Here is a 23,730-nt window from a genome sequence, read left to right on the forward strand (position 1 = left end):
GACATAGTGAGTGAGCCCACCACTTCCCTAACAGAGATACCTAATTTCTTCTTGGATGAGTGGGCTGATGCATATCAATTTGACCCTATGTCAGAGATCCTTGAGATAGGTCTCAGTACATATTGTATATTGGAAAAGGATGCTCTAGTCTCCAATCTTGTGGAGACTAAAGAAGATGTAAGTGGGATATGGAGTATGTACTTTGATGGATCAAGGAATAAAAATGGATCAGGGGCTGTTGTGATGTTAGTTTCTCCTGCACAAGTAAGGTACTACTTCTCCTTTAGGCTCCAATTCAGTTGCACCAATAATGTAGCCGAGTATGAATCCTTGTTTCAAGGTCTCCTACTTGCTCAAAAAAGAAGAATCCAAGCCTTAAGGGTGTATGGGGACAGTGAGTTGGTGGTTAATCAAGTGAAAAATCAGAATATCACCAAAAATGGTTTTCTCAAGTCTTATAAAAATAGGGTGTGGGATTTGCTTGAAGGTTTCAATGCATTTAATATTCAAAGCATCCCTAGAAAGGAAAACAGGCATGCTGGTAGACTTGTAGCAATAGGTGCATCTTATGATGTGCCAAGGAATCTTGAGGAGGAGAAGAAGCAACAAATTAGAGTGGTAGTAAGGCCTACCATCCCTGATAACAACATCCATTGGCAGGTGTTTGAGTTTGATGAGCAAATTGTCAACTTCTTGCAGAATGAGGTAGAATTTTTAGAAAGAAATTAGTCAACAAGCTGCCTAAAGGTTTGATTACCTTAGAGAGTGTTTTTAATCTTGATGACCAAGTAAGAGGTAGATGCATGAACCTAGCTACTGATGAAGATGACTACACTCTAGTTATGGTCAGGAAAATCCTTGAATGTGGGGAAGGTATGTTTTGAAATTGAACAAGAAAATTTTATTCATCTATGTCAAAAATTTAATGATGTATTTTCTTGGAAATATGATGATTTAAAGGGTTTTGACCCAAGGTTATTTCAGCATATCATAGATCTAGTTGATGATGTAAAACCAGTAACACAAAAATAGAGACCAACGAATCCTAAAATTGAATCCTTAATGAGAAAGGAGTTATCCAAATTGATTGAGGCCAACATAATTTTTCCCATCAAACACTCATCATGGGTAGCAAACCTTGTCCCTGTTAGGAAGAAGAATGGAGAAATTAGATTGTGTGTGGACTTTAGGGACCTTAACCAAGCTTCCCTTAAAGATCACCATCCTCTCCCTTCTATGGAGTAGATTTTGTCCAAGGTCAGTGGTTTAAAGAGGTTTTCATTTCTTGATGGATTTTCTGGGTACAATCAAGTGCTGGTTAAGGAGTCTGATATATACAAGACCGCATTTACCACCAACTGGGGTACCTATGCTTATTGTAAGATGTCATTTGGGCTAACCAATGCAGGTGCCACATTTCAAAAGGCAATGGAGATGGCCTTCAAAATATTGATTGACAAGTTTGTCTTAGTTTACCTTGATGATATCACTGTGTATTCAAAGGATGTAGATGATCATTTTGATCATCTCAGACAAGTATTCTTAAGATGTAGAGAGTTTGGGGTTTCCCTTAACCCAAGAAAGTGTGTCTTTGCTACTAACCAAGGCAAATAATTAGGACACATTGTATCTAAAGATGGCTTAACCATTGATCCAGAGAGAACAAAAGCAATACTTTCCCTCCCTCTTCCTAAACACAAAAAAGGGCTGCAAAGTTTCCTAGGTAGGATACATTTTGTGAGAAGATTTATCCCAAATCTTGCTACCATGGTGAAACCTCTTACAACTCTGCATAAGAAAGGTATGGTCTTTGCATGGACCAAGGAAGGGAAGTAAAGTTTTGAAGAGATCAAGACAGCCATAGCCTCAGCCCCTACTCTCATGAATCCAAATTTTGAGAAGGATTTCATTCTTTATACCTTAGGTGGCGAGTCAAGTATCTCCACTATCTTGACTCAAACAAATGACAAGAATGAAGAGAAGCCCATAGCCTTCTTTAGTGAAGGGCTCAAGGAGTATGAAGATAGGTACAATTATGTAGAGAAGCAAGCCCTTGCAGTCATTAGAGCTTTAAAGAAATTCAGACACCTCCTGTCCTATAACAAGATTCATTTGTTAGTACCCCACGCCAGTGTGAAGAAGTTCCTTTTAAGTAAGGATATTAGTGAGAAAAGAGCTAGTTGGATTACAAGAGTGATGGAATATGATGTTGACATCCAAGTCACTAGGCAGGTAAGAGGGAAATGATTGTGTAAACAAATGTTATCATCTCAAGAATCAAATGAAGAAGTTTTCATGGTATTAATAGAAGAACAAGAAGCAAGAAATGATGGCCGAAGGAATTGGATGGATGATATGAAGAACTTCTTGCTAGGAAATGGATACCCTCAAGGTTTAGATAGAATTAAAAGGAGACAGTATAGATTAAATTCAATCCCTTACGTCATAGTTGATGGTATCCTTTTTAGAAAAGATTTTAATGGAGCCCTATTAAGATGCCTTGATATGGACCAAGCTTAAAGAATGATCAAAGACCTTCATGATGGTCTTGATGGTGGCCACTTCTTAGCTAGAACAACTGCAATGAAGATCATGAGGGTTGGTTATTACTGGCCATCTCTGTTTCATGATTGTCATAAGTATGTGAGGAAGTGTGAAAGATGTGCCTTCTTCTCTGGCAAACAAAGACTTGTAGCTCTTCCCCTTCATCCTATCTAGGTGGACCAACCTTTTGCTCAGTGGGGGTTGGATTTCATAGGCCCTATCAATCCTCCTTCTAGTTCAGGTCACAAATGGATTTTAGCTACTATAGATTACTTCACCAGATGGAAAGAGGTAGTTGCATTGAAGGATGCCATTGAATCTTTAGTTGTTGAATTCCTTGATGGAATTGTGACCAGGTTTGGTGCTCCTTCAACCATTATTTTAGATAATGCAAAGTCTTTTGTTGGAGCTCAGATTTGTGCATGGGCAGTGGACCATAATATCTATTTAAGCACATCCTCAAATTATTATCCTCAGGGTAATGGTTTTGTTGAGTCCTCCAACAAGAACCTAATCAAAATCATTAAAAGGATAGCTAAGGATAACTAGAGGTGTTGGCATAAAAAGTTAAGGACTGCACTATGGACTGATAGGATAACACCTAAAAGGTCAATAGGGAATTCACCATTTGTGCTAGTATATGGAAGAGAAGCAAGGATTCCAATTTTGTTGGAATTTCCATCCCTAGAACTAGCTCATTAGCTAGAGTTGATTGAAGATGATGCCATGACAGTGAGAATGGAAAAGCTGATGGAGCTAGAAGAAAAGAGAAATATAGCTATGCAGACCCTAGAGACAAACCAGTAGCAGGTGAAAAGGGACTTTGACAGGAAGGCTAGGGTTAGAATCTTCAGGGAGGGAGATTTGGTTTTAAAATGGGATGCAGATAGGGAAAAACTAGGAAGACACTCAAAGTTTGATATATTATGGAGTGGCCCCTATCTAATTATCAATTGCAAACAGGCCAATGCTTTCTAGTTAAGCAAGCCTGATGGTGAGATTCTGCCCATCCCAGTCAATGGGATTTATCTTAAGCCATGTTTTTGACAAGGTTTGAGGTTCCATGTACATAGTAGTTTAGTTCTGTTCTCTATTTGTTTCTTGTTTTCTAAGAAGTGCATGAGCATAGGCTTGTCTCCATGAGACAGTAAGTCCCAAAATTTTTGAAGGTTGCAAAGACAGGGTTTTTTCAGTGTTTTGCTATCTTAGGGGTAGGGTTAGGGTTTCACAGTGTACATGAGATCTACATCTTTTGACTTTGTGACCAAATGGATGCTTCAGGCCACTGGTCTTATGTGTAGTAGGCTAGCATCCCCTGTGAGTCACCAGAAATGTTGCTCATTTTTACGCCCCGCCAATATTCAAATTTTAAATGCTTACATGCCAACAACTAGTTCCCAAAGTTAATATTATTTTAATACCTGAGAAACATCAAAAAAATTAAAAAATGAAACTTATGATATGTTTTTGCGGGCCCGCAAGTTCCTTATTGTTGGATCAATCTGGATCAATGGTTGGTGTTATGTCACTTTTGAAAGTTGCATGATTTTTTGCATTAGTGACATAGCACCCTTCTGCTACGTGTCAGGTGGGTCCCTCTTTGTTTGGTTGTTTCTCCAACATCAGTATTGGATAAATCAATAGAGGTGCTATGGTGCTATCAGAAAATTCATGCTTCTTGTCGTTAGCGACATAGTGCCCAGACAAAAAATGATACGTCAGCAACATCAAGAAGGAAGGTGGGTCCTAGGTATGCCCCATCGGATATCAGTGATGTAACTGGGTCCTCGTTGGCAGTTGATCAATATTTTCATTGGTTAAGGCATGACTGTGTGGAATGTTGGCCCTGTGAGGACTTGTTAGATAGTTTGGCACGTGGTCGGTTCTCATTGGTTGATACACTAACAGGACAAACCCATCTTGCTCGCCGCCAGATCAAGGAACATCTATGGTAGGCATTATCGCGCCATTGAGAGTTGCATGATATATACCCTTAGTGACATAATGCCTCAGCGACACGTGGCACAGATGATGTAATGGGCCCACCCTTCTCCAAAGTGATAGTACAGCTCATCCTCGGTGGTAGTTGTCAGATGGGTCATAGTATGAAGGTGATTTTTTATTGGTCCATTTGGCCAGCTCGATGCATAGTAGTACAATTTTGTGGCTCACCGTAGATGTAAAGGAAGATCCATGGCAGGTGCTATCTTGCTATGGAGAACTACGAGGATGTTAATGTTAGTGACATAACACCATTTTACCACGTGGATCAGTGGGTCTGAGTGTTATAAAGTTGTGGGGATGGTACCTGTTTGGGCTGAGTTAGATGCCAAGTTGTGCTAGGTGTGCTGACAATGGTCCGTAGGCCCAGAAGTCTTAAAGGCAAGCACAGGAAATGACGAGTCTTCACGATAGTCAAATTAAGGAAGATCTATGGTGGGCGCTATCTCTCTATGAGAAAGAACTCAAAAGATAACCATAGAAACATAGCACCTAAGTGACATGTGTCTCGATGAGTCTAGTGTAGGCAATAATAGTTGAGGGCTGGCGATTATGTTGTAAGCCGTTGCGGTCAAGTTTTAAAGGTTGGCACAGTTAGTAAAGAAAGAGAGTGGTCAACATAGGAAGACCTTGCGAGGTGGCATAAAGAAAGGAGGTTATTGGCCCACGTGACCCATTCTGGATGCAAAGTTCAGTTGACTTGCTGACTCTACTGATTCATGCACCAAAAATGATAAGAGATCGGGTTTTTTGCACGATTTGATATCTATGATTGGTCCCAACCACCCAAAAGTGAATGCTGAACATGGAAGAACACTCCACCCCTTTGATCCAACCTATCTACCTGGTCAAAATGGCTTAATGGCACCATTTCTATCTTCTCAAGGCATTATTTGACACAAAAGATCAGATTTTCTTTAGATCCCCATGATTGTCCTTGGTAGAGCCTTGATGGTGGTGGTTGCAGGACAATTTTGAAGGGAAAATCTCAGTTATGCTTGCACTATAAAAGCAAATTTTGTAGATTTTGAAAAGGTCAACCTTTCTTTGAATTTTTTTTGCTATTGGTCTGCAATTCCAGTGTAAATTTCCCTGTGCCTCTAAACTGTATGATTCTCTACTTATCTCCTTCAGCCATTGGTGTGAAAGTACAAGAATCCTTGCCTCTCATTGATGTTTTGTGGATATCTGTAACCTGCATGACTGTATCTCTTTTGGCCTATGAATGATAATATAAGTGAATCTCTCTTCCTTGTGTCATTCATTTTGGTTTTTTGATCTACATGTGGTTATTAGATTAAAGCAACTCTGGATGTGTATATCCTTAGTTTTATTCTGGTTCAATAGTGCATATATGGGCAGAGATTGGTCTGAACACTCTATTTTGGTGCATCACCTCTTTAGATTAGATTAGGTAGATTTGCTTTCATGCTCTCCTTCTCTCTTTTCCTCTCCAAGAGTAGTTAGGTGCACCCTGATAGTAAGAGAAAGCTGGCCTTCTCTGGAGACTCAACCTCACAGTTCAAGTCCCACAGCTTGGAGGTTGTTTCCATGTTTCACTAGGTTGTCCTCATGCATAGGCTTTGGACAAGGGTGCAAACCTAAATGACAATAGTATCCATAGTCCCCAAAGATCATTTCTCTACTTCTTTAAATTTTCCCTCTCTTAATTCCCACCTTATCTCCTCTAGGCATCTTGTAGTTCTTACTGCAATTTCTATGCTTCCTTCTTAATACAATCATCCATCTATTCTTTTCTCCCTTCTCCAACATAGGGATCATCAAAACTTAACCAATCACAAACTCAAGCTTCTTCATTTTCTCCATCAATGGTTTGAAGTCTCTCCAATTCTCACCATTCTAGGACTCTTTCACACCTACACTAGCCTCTCAAGACTCTCACTAGTTCACTCTTTTCATGGCTTCAAGCTACTCTTGATGTTCATGGTTCTTTCTATAGCAGATATTGCATTTAGTTTTAGTGTTCATGTCTTATCTCTTAGAATTATAGGGGGGTTATTTTTCTTCTATTGATTTCTTGGTTCAATGGAGTGATCTATGTATTTAGTATTTGATCCTATATACTAGGCAATTGTAGTAGTTGGATACCTAAGCATTTTAGTGAGATGGATTATTTACCATATAAACTTTCTTTCATTCCTATTTTTGGAGGCCATGAAGATACCTTTGATCTTCAATTTATTGGATTTTCAAACTTAATCTTCTCTTCCTAGTCATGTTCTATATAATAGAGGTTCTTTAGATCAGCAATTTGGTAGTGTTTGCAGCTTCATGCTTTAGTGGTGTTCTTCATGATCATCCTTTTGTTCCTATCTTCTGGAACATTTTCTTTCCATCTCATTTTGGAGTAGGGTTTTCCCATGTGGTTTTCTCTATTTCTCCTCTTTATAGAGTTTTGTTTGTGCTTGGGTATCTCATCAAACCTTGTTGTCAGGAGCTAATTTTCTTTCAACAACAGTTTCTAGGTTTTTAGCTACTCCCTAAGTTTATCTTAAGGGAGGGTATGAGAGTAATAAGATCTTGCCTTATTAATTAAATCATTTTGATTTAATTGTTAAGTCACTTATTATCTCTAGTTTATTTAAGCTAAACTTTAGGCATATAATAATTAATTCTTTTATTAATTATTATCATGCAACCTAGGTTTTACCTTGTTAGTGTTTTTGATCTCCTTTATAAGGATGATCTCTCTTTGTAATTTATTCATTCACTTTTGATATTAGAAATCTCTTATTTTTCTCATCATGAATGTCTCCTCTATGGATCTAGGAATTCCAACCTCCATAGCTTTGCTTCTCTCTTTCTGTGATAGGTGTTTGCATCCAGGTGTTTCTTAAGAGCTGTGGGGTTGATCTTTCATCAACTTCAACACATACGACCCCTTGAACATGATAGAATCATCAAAAAATTATAGATGATATATGCATCATGATAAGGGCTAGTGTTTTCATGATAGATTAATGTTTAAAGTTAGAATGACTCATAATGCAAGTAGCATAATGAAGATATTATGTTAAGAGATGTTGAATTACTATATCAATGATTTATGGATTTATACTACATTGATGGAGAATGATAGCATAAGATATGATACATGGGAATGATTTATGGATTTATACTACATTGATAGGGAATGGATCTATACTACATTCTCTTAGGTAGAATTGGGGTAAAACCTAATAAATCCTTTTAAAAGCTCTTATTTTAATGTTGTTAATCTTGAAGTAGGATATATTTCCCCTATGTTCTTCCTTTCATTCATTTGTCCAATTGGAATATTCTCTCTACACTAAAACAACTATATCCTAGACCTTGTGCCTAATTTCTAGCATCTAGGACCTATTTTGGGATCTTGAGAGGATCCCAAAGGGGTGCACTATGACATTGATGGGCTAATCAAGTTTATTAGAAATAGAAAATACTAAGAGGAGGTGGGGGGGGCACGGGGTCAATCAATATTTTACAAACTTTTCCCCAAACTGGATATTATTAATAACCTTAGAACTTGCATATGAAAGTAAACTAATTATGTTGAACACTAAACATAATCATGTAATAACAAAACTTATAACACCATTTTTTTAACTACGGAAACCATAGCCAAGGGAAAACCATAGTGGGGATGGCACCTAAAAAATGATCCACTAATCAAAAGTATCTAGTTAAAGATATTGACCCTGTTAGGAGTCTATTTCATTCATATAGTGTCTCGGTCCTTGTTAGAGGACTTAGACCTTGTTAGAAGCCTTAACCCTATTAGGAGTTATTATATACAAATGCAAAAAATATATGAAAGATAGGCCCACAACCCAAAAATGAAATGTAGAATGTGATTCCTTAATATAAAGAATTAAATACAAAAACCTCTCTCACACTACTATTGATATCTTCAATATCTAATATTTCCTTTTTTGCTCAAGAAAAAAATTTAGTTCTCATTCCTTTGATCATAAATCAGAATTTTCTAATTACAAGTCACATATATTTCACTCTTAAACTTCACATTTCCAATCTTTCCTTTATACCTTTACAATTACAATATTATTGCCCAATCAACCTTCATGATTTTACACACTTTACAAAATGTATTATTATAATTCATTGAATTAGGGTTAACATATAGGATATAGTCCCTAATTAGTTAAGAAATTATTTTGTAAAGAAGATAATTCCTTATTCTAAAATACTCATTTCTCTATTATGCTCTATTATGCCTGTATCCTATCGTAACTGGTAATCTACCCATAACTCTATCTGTACTATATGTACTAACCTACACTCTAGCATATTTCATCATAATAATTTTTACTATCATTCCTCAAGTGCACACATGCCAATATGACTTCTTTGAAGCTCTCTAACCAAAAATCTATCTACTTTTTCCAGATAATTTGTATGATACTTAGAAAATTTTCTAAGTATGAATGCCATAATTGAATCATCAAATTCTATCATCTTCATACTAAATATATGTTTCCATAAAAAAAAACATACAATTTTTACCTTATTCAAATTTCCAACAATCTCCCCCTTTGGCATTAATGGAAACATATGGGAAAATTTCTTGAGTCCTAAAAACTTGCAATTAAAAAACTTTACAAAAATTGACCTCATAAAAAAATTACAAAATTTCAATACTTGTGGATCATTACCTTTTAACCATCTTATATCTCTTGATTAGATTATATAAATTTTCCTTTAACTAATCTCCCATTATCTTTATCCTTTTATGTACATACATCTATACAATTTTCCTTGTCTTTCTCTCCCACTTTGACATTAATGAAAAAGGTACCAAAACATATGTATGGATCAAAATTGTATTATCATTTCTTCATGTCAAATTCGAGACTCTAGATATGTAGTCTACAAAGCTTTTCTTCAAGCTCTCAAAATCTTTCTGCCAGGTGTCCTTTACTACCTCTAATATGTTTAGAAACATAAATGGGCCATAGGATGCCACCTTAACTGCATTTAGGTATGTCTATATAAATTTATCATATGATGTCTTGGCTGCAAGACATTCCTCAAGTTGTTTATGCCCATTATTGATCTTTAGTGACAAATGTTCTCTTGGCAAAGTGAACCTCTTTATTATTCTCTATTTTCTTAGTTCAATGATTCTTATATTATCATGTACTTGTACAATTTATGCCTCAAGGTCTTCATTACTTATGTCTAGTTTTAATAGTCTAGTTTTCAAAACTTGTCTCTCATTTAGCTTAGCACTCAACCCATCATTCATATCTTTAATGTGATTGTATGAAAAGGTACATTGTCCATAGAATTTCTTTTTCCTTCCTCTAGACATCTTCTCACCTCCTTGATAGAAGTATCAAGTGGTTGCAAGTCATTTCACACATTAATGCATATAGTTTCAAACAACTATACATCATGATTGATTTGTGGTTGACTCACTACCACCTGAGCTAATTGAATGAATTCACTGTCAAATGTACTCATCAAATTTACTACTCTTTCCTACGGATCAGTATTTGTTATTCTAATAGATACACCTTCTTGTAATTTTTCTAATATTTTTCTTAAGGTTCTTTCCAATCTTTTGACCTTCTTGTTTGTTTCAAATAACTTACTTAAAGATGATATCAAACCTTGTTGATCATCATCATCATCATCTAAGTTTTCTAGAGTTATTACCAAAGATATTTTTCCTTCTCTTTTTCTTCTTCTTCTTCTTTCTCCTTTTTCTCTTCTTCTTCCTTCCTTTTCTTCTCCTCTTCCTTTTTCTTTTGTTCTAGATTTGTTCTCTTATTCTCTTCCTTTATTTTCTTCTTCTCTTCCTCTATTTTCTTCCTATTTTCTTCTTCCAGTCTCTTTCTTTCATCTTCTTCTCTCTTCTTCTTCTTCTCATCCTCTTCAAGTTTCTTCTTTTTTGCTTCTAATCTTAGTGCCTTTTCTTTCTTTCTATTTTATTTTTCCTTCTCTTTGATATGTTCTTCCTCTTTCTTATCATCATTCTTAGAACTTGTATAGTCAACTTAATTGTCAACAATAGTTTCTCCATAGTCTCTAAAGGGAACAATTTTTTTACCAACTATTATCTTTGTACTATCCACTTGCATGGTATCATTACTAATAGTTATTTGTGGAGTTGACTCTTTCACCAAGGTATCTTTTTATTTCTCTACCTTTTATATAGTTGTTGTCATAGTCTATGACTTCTTTTCTTTTGAGGACTTTGCTGGTGCTTCCTTTTCTTTTGTCACAGGGATTAAACCCCCTAAAAATTTGCTTGGCTATGGAATGCTAGATGTAGAGGTCATGAATTTTACAATTGATAATTAAGTCTCTATATTTACCTCTGCATATGTGCTACCCATCAAAAAAATTGCTCTCCTTTTATTTCTTAACAAAGGTTCAATACCCTTCATGATTTTCTATACATTATCATCAATATTTACTTTATATAATTTTTTGATCTGATTTTGTCTTATTTATCTTCCCTCATCTATTACTCTTCTCTTTTTGTTAACTAGTCTATTATATAATTCTTGTGGAATATCTTTCTGTATATCTTCAAATATTTAGTTTTCTAGGATCATGTGCCTAATTACATAATTCTTTAGTTGTAATCTATGTATATTACTATACAATTTGTAGTACTTGTTCAGCTATACAAAATTGCTATTATGAATGATTTGCACATTCAAATTTTTAAATTTAGGTTTCCATGGTTTCTTACTTGAAGTTTTCTTTTCTTCTATCTCAACCTTCTCAATAGGTTTATTAGATTCATCTGATTCAACTACTTATAGAGTCTTTCTTCTCTTGCCAGGTCTACTAGACATCTTCTTAGTCCTCTTCATCTTTGGTGAATTAGCTAGTTCTTGCTTCAATTCAACCAGTCTAACATACTTTTTGATGATGGGAGAAGCTATAGTTTGTACTCCTATTATGCTTACCTCCTCTTCACTTTTATCCTTCTAATCTGATTGTAAAATAGTAGGTTGTACCTATGAAACTATGACATAGGGTATATTAACTGGTGGATTTGCTACCATGGCTCCTTCAATTGTTAATGGTTTAGCCATCAGAACTTATGTCTAACCACTAGCCTTCATTTCCAAGGCTATATTCATTGCTTCTCTGTATTCTTTTCTTGTCATTCCAGATTCTTTAAAGATTGTATCAATTTTCTTATCAACCTTATTTATCTTTGTACCATGAATCTCATTATAAACTTCCTTGACTTTTTCTTCATAAGTCCCCCATCTAGGACATTCCATATCTCTATCTGACTCTAGAATTATCTTTGCATAGACTTCAATTAATTATTCACTCATTTCATTACCCATGGGGTCAATGAACTTCACTCTTGGTTTAATTTATACCAAAAAGAAAATGTCATTTTTGTATTTTTCAACCAAGGTAGGCATAATTCTAAATCTCTTTTTTATCATAGACTAAAAATTTTTCATCATTCTAGTTGTCATCTATTATTTTCTCTTTATATCATTTCTTGTAGTAATGAGTTATCATGCTCATTGTACATTTGTCATTGTCCCATTCTCTCTTTGGCATACTAGGAAAGTTTCTAACTAATTAAAAGAATAAGTGTGTCAATAAAGATTCAAATTTAAATACTATATTCTTAGTTTTCTTCTACCTCTCAATGTTATCCAGTAATCATTGTTTCATAACTTCACACATATTTGTCTTGTCCTTATTGACTATCATTAGATAGGATGCATGAATGAATCCAAAAAGCACATAGTTTACTCTTGAACTATATTTCATTTTATATCCACTAATTTTACTAATTTCCCTTTCATCACTTAATTATCAAATCAATCGTCATGTTCCTACCATCAACTTTAGTCTTTAGATTGGTCTCCACTAGCTTCTTCATGTTCTTCTCATTAAATGAGTTATATGCTACATTAATTATTCCATTATTTTTTTGAATCTTGTTTCTGTCTATCATTACCAAGATATCTCCTACCAAAAACATTCCCTCATGAATTCTGCTTGGGATTATTCTACTCTATTCCTTGATTATCAAATTCTGCATATAACACATGCTTGACAATGTTTAAACAACTCAAATTCTCAAACCCTTGTTTAAGAGATAGGTCACTATTGCACACCATGTCTAAATCCTTGTGGATGTCACTCTCTCCAATACCTTAAACTTGTAATGAATGTAATCTCTAATGTATTCTATATGCAACATATCCTATGGAACTTGTCAAAATGCTCCTAAGGGATCATCTTCCAATGACACATAGGGGCGCTTCTTAAACTTATATCTAGGATGCTCACTCATATCATAGACTATGGGATTTTCCATTGTATTGATTAAAGCTTCAAAATAAAACTTCACTTATGGTAAATACTTGATTTTTTCATGTAACTAGGGCTTCTTCTTGCTTTCCCATGAAAATGCCTTCAATTTTGCCTCAAATTCACTCCAAAGAAATTCTTTAAATCTTACATGCTTAAATGGTACTCCATCAATCAATTTCAATCCTTAAATTTCTACCAAATAATTTTTGCATTAATTGCAATGTACACAATCACCAAAAAGCTTATTTTTGATTACCAAACAACTTGATTTCTTTCACACACTCACAAATGATCTCCAAATGATTTTCACTCTTAACCATGGCTTCAAAACATCATGTTGTACCTCATACTAACTCATTTTTTGTCATCTTATTTCCATTTTAGATGCTCAATCTCTTATCTAAAGTGATTAATTCAAGTAAGATGAATCAAATACAATTGTTGACTTCAATATTCCTTTAGGTGCTTCAAATGACTATTTTTCCAACACTTCATGTGAGATAGATTGGTATTTAGCTTTGAAAAATACCTCTTTGAATTCTTCTACATGTTCCTTTATTCTTTCTTTCTAATTGTCATTGTTGCTTTTTGTTCTTCTATCATTCCTATTCATATTTCTTCTAAATTTTGGGTTCTTGTTAATATTCATCATATCTATTCTACCAAATCTTGATATATGCCCAAATTTGTTACACAATTGGAATACTAGTGCATTGTTTCCAAATCTAGGTCCAAACTGGTTTATAGGTGCTCTGCAATTTTTGACTATGTGTCCAAAGTTGTTACACTTGTAATATACAATGTTGTTCCTGCGAGTGCTAATTATGGGCCCTCTAAATCCACACACACTTCAACATGATCATTATATGTTAGAAACATCCTAAATGAAAATGGGATTGTCCATTTGGTATGCCTAAACAAAGTAATATGTTACCTTCTAACTAGATGAGGTTTTGCTATTCACTCTCATGATTGAGAGATCAATAACCAGACCAAACTAGTACAAAGGATTTGGAAGAATACAAATGCAATCTAATATACATTTTTGACATTTTTTGAGTTGATGTAGGAGCATCTTGGGTTGCCTTGTAATCCTGCACCTTTTTTTCATTCTGCCAGTTGATGCCGAGTTCTTAGTTGTTGCCAAGTGATTCCTTTGATTGCCGAGTGACCCTTTGGTTGTTATGTCCTCTATGATCACTGAGCATTTAGTTGATTCTAAGTTCATAGTTACTCTCTAGTGATTTCCTTGGTTGTTGAGTGATCCTTTGGTTTCTAAGTCCTCCGTGGTTGCCGAGCGTTGAAGGATGCCGAGTGATTCCTTTGGATGCCAAGTTTGTGTAGATGTTGAGTGGAAGTATTTTGTGAAGTCTTCATTTTCCAAGTAGTCTATGTCTAGTTCCATTTTGGGATGACCTTTATTGAATTTAATTTTGGTATAGGTCGTTAATGTGTGCTGACTTGTGGTTGTGCGTACATTTAATGTAAGGTTTTAGTTTTGTAATAGGCCAACCTATGGCCACACAAGTATTTAAGGAGGTCTAGGATTAAGTTTTAGAGATAGAATAGAGGACAAGAAGAGATAAGAATGAAAAGTAGGATCACCAAGGATTGAAATTAAATTGTTACATGGTCATAACCAAGAAGGCCTTACAACTGGGCATGTATGTTGGTTACTTGATGAATCAATGAAAGTGTTTTCTCTTCTCCCTCCTTTGGATGTTCTTTGTGTTGGTATTCCACTATTTTTACTCTTGTAGGGTGGTTTGGATAGTTGGGTTTGCCTTTGGCCCTAGTTATTCCTTCCCTTCTTGTGTTAGGTGGTATCAGAGCTTGAGGTTAATCCTTGTGAAGATTAGATTGTGTAGAAACTTGATATGGATTTGGTTGTAGGGTTGTAGATCTATAGATTTGGCCTATAACTTGTAGAGGGTTATGACCTTGCAAGAACCTAATTTGTAAAGGTGGTGAGATGCATTGAGACAAATTACAACTAGATTAGATGCTCTAGAGATAGCCTAGAGGAGAGGAGTGCATCTTGAGGATGTGAGTGATGATGAAGAGATAACAACAAACCCTAATCTGAAACTTGAAGAAGATCAAGATGAGGAAAGATTACTGAAGGTATTATCTAGGATACATTCAAAGCCTACTGTAGAAGTTATTCCTTATGATGGAGAGTTGGACACCAATGTTGTGTTGTATTAGATCTCTGATATGGAGAAGTTATTTAAGCATGAAAACACTCCTAATAATATGAAGGTGAAGATTGCAATTACTAGGCTAAAAGGTCATGCCTCATTATGGTGGGAGCATTTTAAAATTGATAGACAAAGGAGAGGAAGGTTGAAGATCAAAACTTGGCTGAAAATGGTGAACAAGGTAAAGAACAAATTCCTTCTTGTTGATTACCAAGTTATCTTGTTGAGAAAAATGCAAAATTTGAGACAAAAAGACATGACTGTGAAAGAGTATATTGAGGAATTCTATAGATTGGACATTAGATCTGGACATGTAGATGATGATGTTGAGAAAATTGTAAGGTAAATAAATGGATTAAGATATAGAATTCAAGATTAGATAAGTTTTGTAAATTTGGAAAGTGTAGAAGAAGCATATCAATATGCCTTGAAAGCTGAGGAGATCTTGATAAAGAAGCATTAACAAAGACAAAGAGGTAGAGGTCGTAGATTCTAGAGAGGTAGAGGTAGATCTTATGGTGAAGGTGGTAGATCTAAATTTTTTGTCTAGGATAAAGGAAAATATGAATGGAAGAATGATGACAAAGACAAGACCGAGTGAAAAGGTGGTAGTTCATACCAAGGAGGTACTAGATCTTATGAAAGAAGAGGTATTTATTATTATAGAGGTGGTTTTCATGGTATTTTTTTCAAATGTGGTAAAGAGGGACATAAATCTTTTGAATTTAGATCTTTTGAAAGTAGGCAAGGTAACAGAAATGCTGTGAGTCAAGGAGATAATGACGGTTCACCAAGTGACCTGAGATTGGTGAAAATATGATGGTAAGAAGAACCTAATGTAATAGTTCAACAAATTTGGCATCAAAAGAGCTGGTTACAAAGTTGTAGTTGTAGAGGCTGAAACATCCCAAACCTTATCGTGTTTCATGGATCAAAGATGAGCACAAGATATTGGTAAGTGAGCAATGCCTTGTGAAGTTCAAGATTGGACATTACTTCAATGAAGTTTTATGTGATATTATGCGTATGGATTGTTGTCATATTTTTTTGGGTAGACCTTGGCAATATGATAGATATGTTGTACATGATGGAAGAGTGAATCAATATACTCTTTGGGTAAATTGGAAGAAGCAAATATTGCTACCTTTGATTGAAAATCCAAATGAGGTTAGTTGTACTACAATAAAAGTTTGCATGGCTAATGGAAAGAAATTTGAAAAGGAAGTAAAGAAGAATCAAGTTTGTTTTTCTATAGTTCCTAGAGGATTGAGTGTTGGTAGTAATGATCGAGCAGTAGAAGTTAGTAATGACAGAGTGATAGCTGATAGTGGTAGCTGAGTACCATAAAAAATTGTAGAATTGTTGAATGAGTATAAAAAAATTGTTGTAGAGGATATACTTGCTGGTTTACATCCAATAAGAAGTATAAGTCATTGTATGGATCTGATTCCTGGAGCTAGTTTGCTGAAAAAAGAACCATATAGATTGACACTTACATAGAATTAGGAATTTAATAGAAAAGTGCATGAGTTGTTGCAAAAAGGTTTGATTAGAGAAAGTTTGAGTCCATGTGCTGTGCCTGCTATATTGGCACCTATGAAGAATGGAGAATGGAGAATGTGTACTTATTCCAAAGCTATTAACAAGATCAAAGTGAAATATGGGTTTCCTATGCAGAGGATGGATGACATAATGGATTGTTTGAGTGGAGCAAAGTATTTTACCAAGATTGATTTGAAGAGTGCCTATCATTAAATTAGAATTAGAGAAGGTGATGAGTGGAAGAATTCTTTCAAGACAAAATATAGTTTGTATGAATGGTTGGTTATGCCTTTTGGTTTGACTAATGCACCTAGTACTTTAATGAGATTGATGAATGAAGTTTTGAAAAGATTTTTGGGTAAGTGTGTGATTGTTTATTTGGATGATATTTTGATATTCAATAAGACAAAGGAAGAACATCTTGAGCATGTTAGACAAGTATTGCAGAGGTTGAAAGAGGAGAAGTTGTTGATTAATTTAAAAAAGTGTTCTTTTATGCAAGAGGAGATTGTGTATTTGGGATTTGTGATTTTAGCTAATGGTTTGAAGATGGATCCTGAGAAGGTCAAATCAATTTTGGAGTGGCCTACACTTGAGATTGTGGGTGAGGTAAGATCATTTCATGGTTTGGCTCATTTTTATAGGAAGTTCATAAGAAATTTGAGTTCTATTTGTAGTTCTATGAATGAAATAATGAGGGGAGATAAAAAGGAATTCAAGTGGACACATGGAGCTGATAAAAGTTTTGAGGCTTTGAAACAAAAAGTTGCTGAATTACTTGTATTGGATTTTCTTGATTTCAACAAAGTATTTCAAGTTGAATGTGATGCAAGTGGTAATGCAATAGGGGCTATATTAAATCAAGAAGGTAAACCTATTGCTTTCTTTAGTGAGAAGTTAAATTATGCTAAAAGAAATTATTCTGTGTATGATCAAGAATTTTATGCTATTGTTCAAGCCTTGAAAAAGTGGAGACATTATTTGATTCCTAAGGAGTTTGAGTTGTATACTAATCATAAAGCTTTACAGTACTTGGGAAGTCAACATAAATTAAATTAGAGGCATATGAAGTGGGTTCAGTATTTGTAGAGTTTTACATTTGTGATTGAGCATAATAGTGGACTTACTAATAGAGTTGCTAATGCATTGAGTAGAAGATGTTCTTTGTTGACTAAAATGAAGGTTAAAGTTCTTGCTTTTGATGAAATGAAAGAGTTGTATGATGCTGATCCTGATTTTTCTGAGACATAGAGAGAGAGTAGAGCACCAAATTTGATAGATCACATAAGTAAGTATGACAAGTATTTCATTAAAAAAGGTATGTTATTAAAAGGTATTTAGTTGTGTATCCCTAGAAGTTCTATGAGGCTGAATTTGATCAAGGAAAAGCATAGTGGTGGACTTGCTAGACATTTTGAAATTGATAAGACATTGAGTTTACTAAAGGATAAGTATTATTGGCCACACATGTATAAGGATGTTTAGAAAATTGTGAAGATTTGTGGAGTTTATCAAGTTGCAAAAGGAGTAAATCAAAATATTAGTTTGTATACACCTATTGTTGTTCCTGAGAAACCTTGGAGTGACATCAGTACAAATTTTGTTCTTGGATTTCCTAAAATAGTGAAGGGGTATGATTCTATATTTATTGTTGTGGATATATTTTCTAAGATGGCTCATTTCATACCATGCAAGAAGACATCAAATGTTGAGCATGTTGCTAAACTTTTATTTAAAGAGATTGTGAGATTGCATGGACTACTAATAAGTATTATTTTTGACAAAGATAGTAAGTTTGTTAGTTATTTTTGGAAGACTTTGTGGAAGAAGATGGGTACCGAGTTGAAGTTTAGTTCTAAATTCCATCCATAGATAGATGGATAGACAGAGGTTGTGAATAGAAGCTTGGGTAATTTGTTGAGATGTTTACTTGGGAATAAGCTAAGTAAATAGAAGATGGTATTGGCACAAGCTAAATTTTCATATAATAATATTGTGAATAGGAGTATAGGGAAGGCACTTTTTGAGATTATTACTAGAATGCAACCTAGAGGTATATCAAATTTGAGAAATATTGCTGGTGAAGAAAAGAGAAGTGCTGCAGGAGAAGAAGTTGTCGATTTCATGGAGTCTTTACATAAGGAAGTGAAGTTGAGGTTGGAACAAAGTAATCAAAAGTATAAGGAGAATGCTAATTAGTTTAGAAGACATCATGATTTTTAGGTTGGTGATGAGGTGATGGTTCATTTGAAGAAAGGAAGATTTCCAGTTAGAACATATAGTAAGCTAAAGATGAAAAAATTTGAACCTTATAAGATCTTGAAGAAATTTGATAGTAGTAATGCTTATGCAGTTGAGGTACCTGATGACATGGATATATCTCCTATATTTGATGTTGCTGATTTATATAAGTACCATGAGTTAGATGATGAAGTTTTTGTGTTAGAAGATTATCCTAAGAAGCAGATTGAAGAGGTTGAACATATATTGGATCGAAGAATTGGTAAAATTACAAGAGGAAAATATTACTATGAATATTTGGTAAAATGGAAGAATAAACCAATTGAAGATGCTACATGGATTTCTCAATCTGGGTTGGATTTAGCTCAGGTTGTGACTCTTGCATGATTCAAGAGAATATTTTCTCCAACCCTAGTTGTCCGATGTAAGAGCATGTTGGGTTTCCTTGTAATCCTACACCTTTTGTTCATTCTGCCATTTTATGCCAAGTTCTTAGTTGCTGTCGAGTGATTCCTTTGGTTTCCAAGTGATCCTTTGGTTGTCGAGTCCTCCATGATTGCTGAGCATTTAGTTGATGCTGAGTTTGTAGTTGCTGCCGAGTGATTTCTTTGGTTGTCAAGTGATCCTTTGGTTGCTGAGTCCTCCATGGTTGCCAAGTTTTGAAGGATGCTGAGTTTTTAATTGATGCCGAGTGATTCCTTTGGATGCTAAGTTCATTTAGATGCCGAGTGCCAATATTTGTGAAGTCTTAATTTGCCAAGTAGTCTATGTATGGTTCCAATTTGAGCTAACTTTTGTTTCATTTAATTTTGGTATAGGTAGTTAATGTGAGTCAACTTATGGCTGTGCATACATTTAATGTAAGGTTTTAGTTTTGTGATAGGCTAGCCTATGGCCACACAAGTATTTAAGGAGGTCTAGCATTAAGTTTTAGAAATAGAAAAGAGGAAAGGAAGAGATACAAATGTGAAGTAGGATCATCAAGGATTGTAATTAAATTGTTATATGGCCTTACAACTGGGCATGCATGTTGATTATCTGATGAATCAATGAAAGTGTTTTCTCTTTTCCTTCCTTTGGATGTTCTTTGTGTTGGTATTCCATTGTGTTTACTCTTGCAGGGTGGTTTGGATAGCTGGGTTTTCCTTTGGCCGTAGTTATTCCTTCCCTTCCTGGGTCACGTATGCAAAGATATAAAGATTAATCTAAATGAAATTGAAATTAATCTAAGAAAAATGGAAAGTAATAAATAGATAAATACATTTTGGTCTAAATGATGAGCATATGAAGGAAAGAGAAAATTTGCATGCAAGACACTTGAGTAATCAAATTAGCATTAATTCAATATTTTTCATGTACATTCTCCAAAATGAGAGAATGAAGGTTTCTTTTATAGAATCTTGGACTTGACCAATGATCAAGATCAAACGACATGTATGGTCTTGATTGAAGATAAGATTGAGTCCTCCATTTTTGATGGAGTTGAATGAGAGGAAATAAGAGATAACAATGATCCATTCAAATATGTGCTCATAATTAGATTTTCTAATTAATTTAATAATTAGTTTCAACAATTATGATGACATATTTGAATTAATCAATATTATTAATTCCTTTTTCATGTGAGATGAAATAGGAAAGGATATTGATCCATTCAAACATGTGGTCATAATTAGATATTCTAATTAATTGGTTTCAATAATCATGGCATATATTTAATTAAACCAAAGTATTTTAATTCCTTCTTTATGTGTATTAGATAACGGGGTAGATTTAATTAAATTAAAGTACTTGGGACTTATAATTAAATCAATTCAATTAAGAGGTTTAATTTAACTAATTCAATTAATATTTAGGAATTAAGAAATGTAAGTGATTAATACAGATTAATGATTTTCTACATTTGACACTTAGGTCGAGTAGAGATTATCAAAATTAGAAATGCCTAGTACAATAGGACTTAAGTAATATTGATAAACCAAAATTTGTTCAGAATACCAATGTGCCAATTTAGGGGTATTGCATTTTACCCTCTTTAAATAAATGAGCAAGCAACATGTTGATGCAAAGAAATTAGAAGTTTGAGAATATAGACCAAGAGCTGAGATTGGTTTCAAGATTGATGACATAGAGACTAATTGATGAGATTTTTAATGTTATCTCTAGAAAAAAGCTTAGCCTTAGGGATTCCAAATAGAACACCTAGATACTGATATGAAAGAAAAAATATTAGCAAACTTCATAGAATTTTTCCTAGAATGAGATTCAATTATTAGGAGTCAAGGTTAGATTGCCCCAATAAATGTCCATTAGAAGATAACAAGATTAATCATAATTCATAGGATTATCCTTGGAATGAGGCTTAATCATTAGAAGTCAAGGTTAGAATGCCCCGATACCTATCCATTAAATAGTGATTGAAAGAAAGAGTTTATAATTATCTCCAGAATGAAGCTTAATCCTCCAAAGTCAAGATAGAAAATCTAAATATTGGTCCATAAAAAAGCTAACAAGACCTAATCACGAGTCATAGAATTATCCTTAGAATGAGGCTTAATCCTTAAGAGTCAGGGTTAAAATGCCCCAATACTTGTTCATCAAATTATTAAAAGGACTATTATAAGATTGATTAGTTGAATACCATATGATGCTAGATAGGGGGAATAAAGATGCCCCAAGTGATGAGATGCCCCTAGGAAATAGGACATTATATTTAAATTTGAAGCTATATTTGAAAGATTCAAAGATGTTCAATGATGTTATCATCATCTACCCCCTTGGGAGAAAAGCCAAAAGATGAGACATTAGAATGAAGTTGATTTGAAGAAATTTGAAGGTCTAGTTGACCAAAATTGACTAGAGTTGACTAGAGTTGACTATTTTTGAAAAAGTTGAAGTAATGTATGACTTGAAGATATTTTCAGATTTAAAAAGTATTAGTAAGTGGAATTGCACAAGCATTCAATCATGTTGGTCCCAAAATTTTAAAGTGTGATTTTGAGCTATTTGAGTGTTTTGAAATTCAAATTTGATCCCGAAAATAGATTCAAAGTAGCCAAATTAGTTAGTGGGGTAGTTTTCACATTAATCAAAACACTTTGAAAAATTAGGTCAAAACCTATATAAGGGCCCAAAAGGTCATTTTGTAATCATTTGTGCATTTGTCTTTTGTGAAAAAAAGAGCTTTGAGGTGGAAACATTATGGTTCCCATGCATTCACATCGCTTCGAGCATTCCAGATGACACAACCAGCCAATAGACTATGGACCTCTAGTGAGTTATCAATAATCCTTCCTTTCATTGAAAATTTATCTCATTTTGATAATTTTTTGCTTATTTTTGCTATCTTTAAATCACTGTCATCGGTGTTCTTGCATGAGCACCCAGTTTTTCATGTAAGCCACCAAGGAAACTCCCACAAGGAAGTGGCATTAAGGCACTTTCTCACGTAAGGTTTGGGTTCCTCATGTGGGAGGTACCCATCTCTCATACGAGAAACCCTAAATTTGTTTTATTTTTCATATGTATTTGAGGGTTTGTTTACATGAGATCATATTATCATGTAGTCGAGGGAGTTTCCTCATCCAAGGAAGGCATTTCTTCACATGAGAATATAGATCCTCACTCAAGAATGTGAAATCTTGCACTATATATATATATATATATATATATATATATATATATATATATATATATATATATATATATATATATATATATATATATATATATATATATATATATATATATTTGTATGATTAGTTTTTCAAAAACATGATTTTTGAGTGGTTGTATTGCATCCTAATCAATCATTGTTATAGTATGGTGTTTCAGATGGTAGATACTAATTGTGTTATGTTGTTTGCATGCATGCAAGTTGTGTTTTGAGAGATCTCTTTCAGATCACATTATCTTGCCATAGGAGCATTGATTAGACAACTAGGTGCTGCAGAGTGGGTGCATATTTGCACTCTTGGCTTATCTTGTATTTGTGATATCCTCGATCTGTGGGTGAATCATAGATTGTCAACAATACTAGTAGAGCATTTCTATTCAAAGATGAACACATTTCATTTGTCTCTAGGAGAGATTACCATCACACCAGAGGACATCTATAGGATACTCTAGATCCCATTTCATGGACCTGAGATAGAGTATGGCATTCAACTAAGACTTGGTATATTAGCACTGAGGGACATCATACAAGATGAGATCATTATGAGTATATCCATTCCTTGGGAGGAGTTGATACAACTATATGGTGATACACACATTTTGATAGTGGTACTTGGAGTTTTCTTTAGTTTCTTTCTAATGCTTGATAGAGGCCAACATGGATTGGAGTGTGGTTGGGGTTAGATGTTATAGAGGATATTAGAGAAATAAACACATTTTGGATGGGGTCAGTGTATACTGGCCCACATGTATCATGAGATGCATAAGGTTGTGTATTGGGAGAAGAAGAGTATGGTAGCTAAGGTTTATGCTCTATAGGTATGGGCATGGGAGCACTTTCCAATTACTAGACCCATTTGTGAGGATATGAGGTAGCCCCAAGAGCCTTACATTTATACGTATTGAGGCCAAATGACCCAGACTACTTTAAGTAAGATTGAGATGTGGAGAGCACAACTAGATGACTTGCTGTCAGTGATATGACAACCATGGAGAGAGATAGAGGCATGGGATAACATGTGAGCAGAGCTCAAATATATATTTTCCTCTTTGCTACTAATTGGTTGCTCGATCTAGGTGATTGAGAGATTTCCATTGACATGTGTCTGGTGGCAGTATGGTAGGCCACATGATATCTTGTAGGCATATTACACTTATGCCCACTTCACTAAGGAGGTGAAGAAGGGATGGTCAGTTA

This window comes from Cupressus sempervirens, chromosome 11, assembly GCF_028749045.1.
Source record: "Cupressus sempervirens isolate cs-2001-9-10 chromosome 11, ASM2874904v1, whole genome shotgun sequence".
NCBI lineage: Eukaryota > Viridiplantae > Streptophyta > Pinopsida > Cupressales > Cupressaceae > Cupressus > Cupressus sempervirens.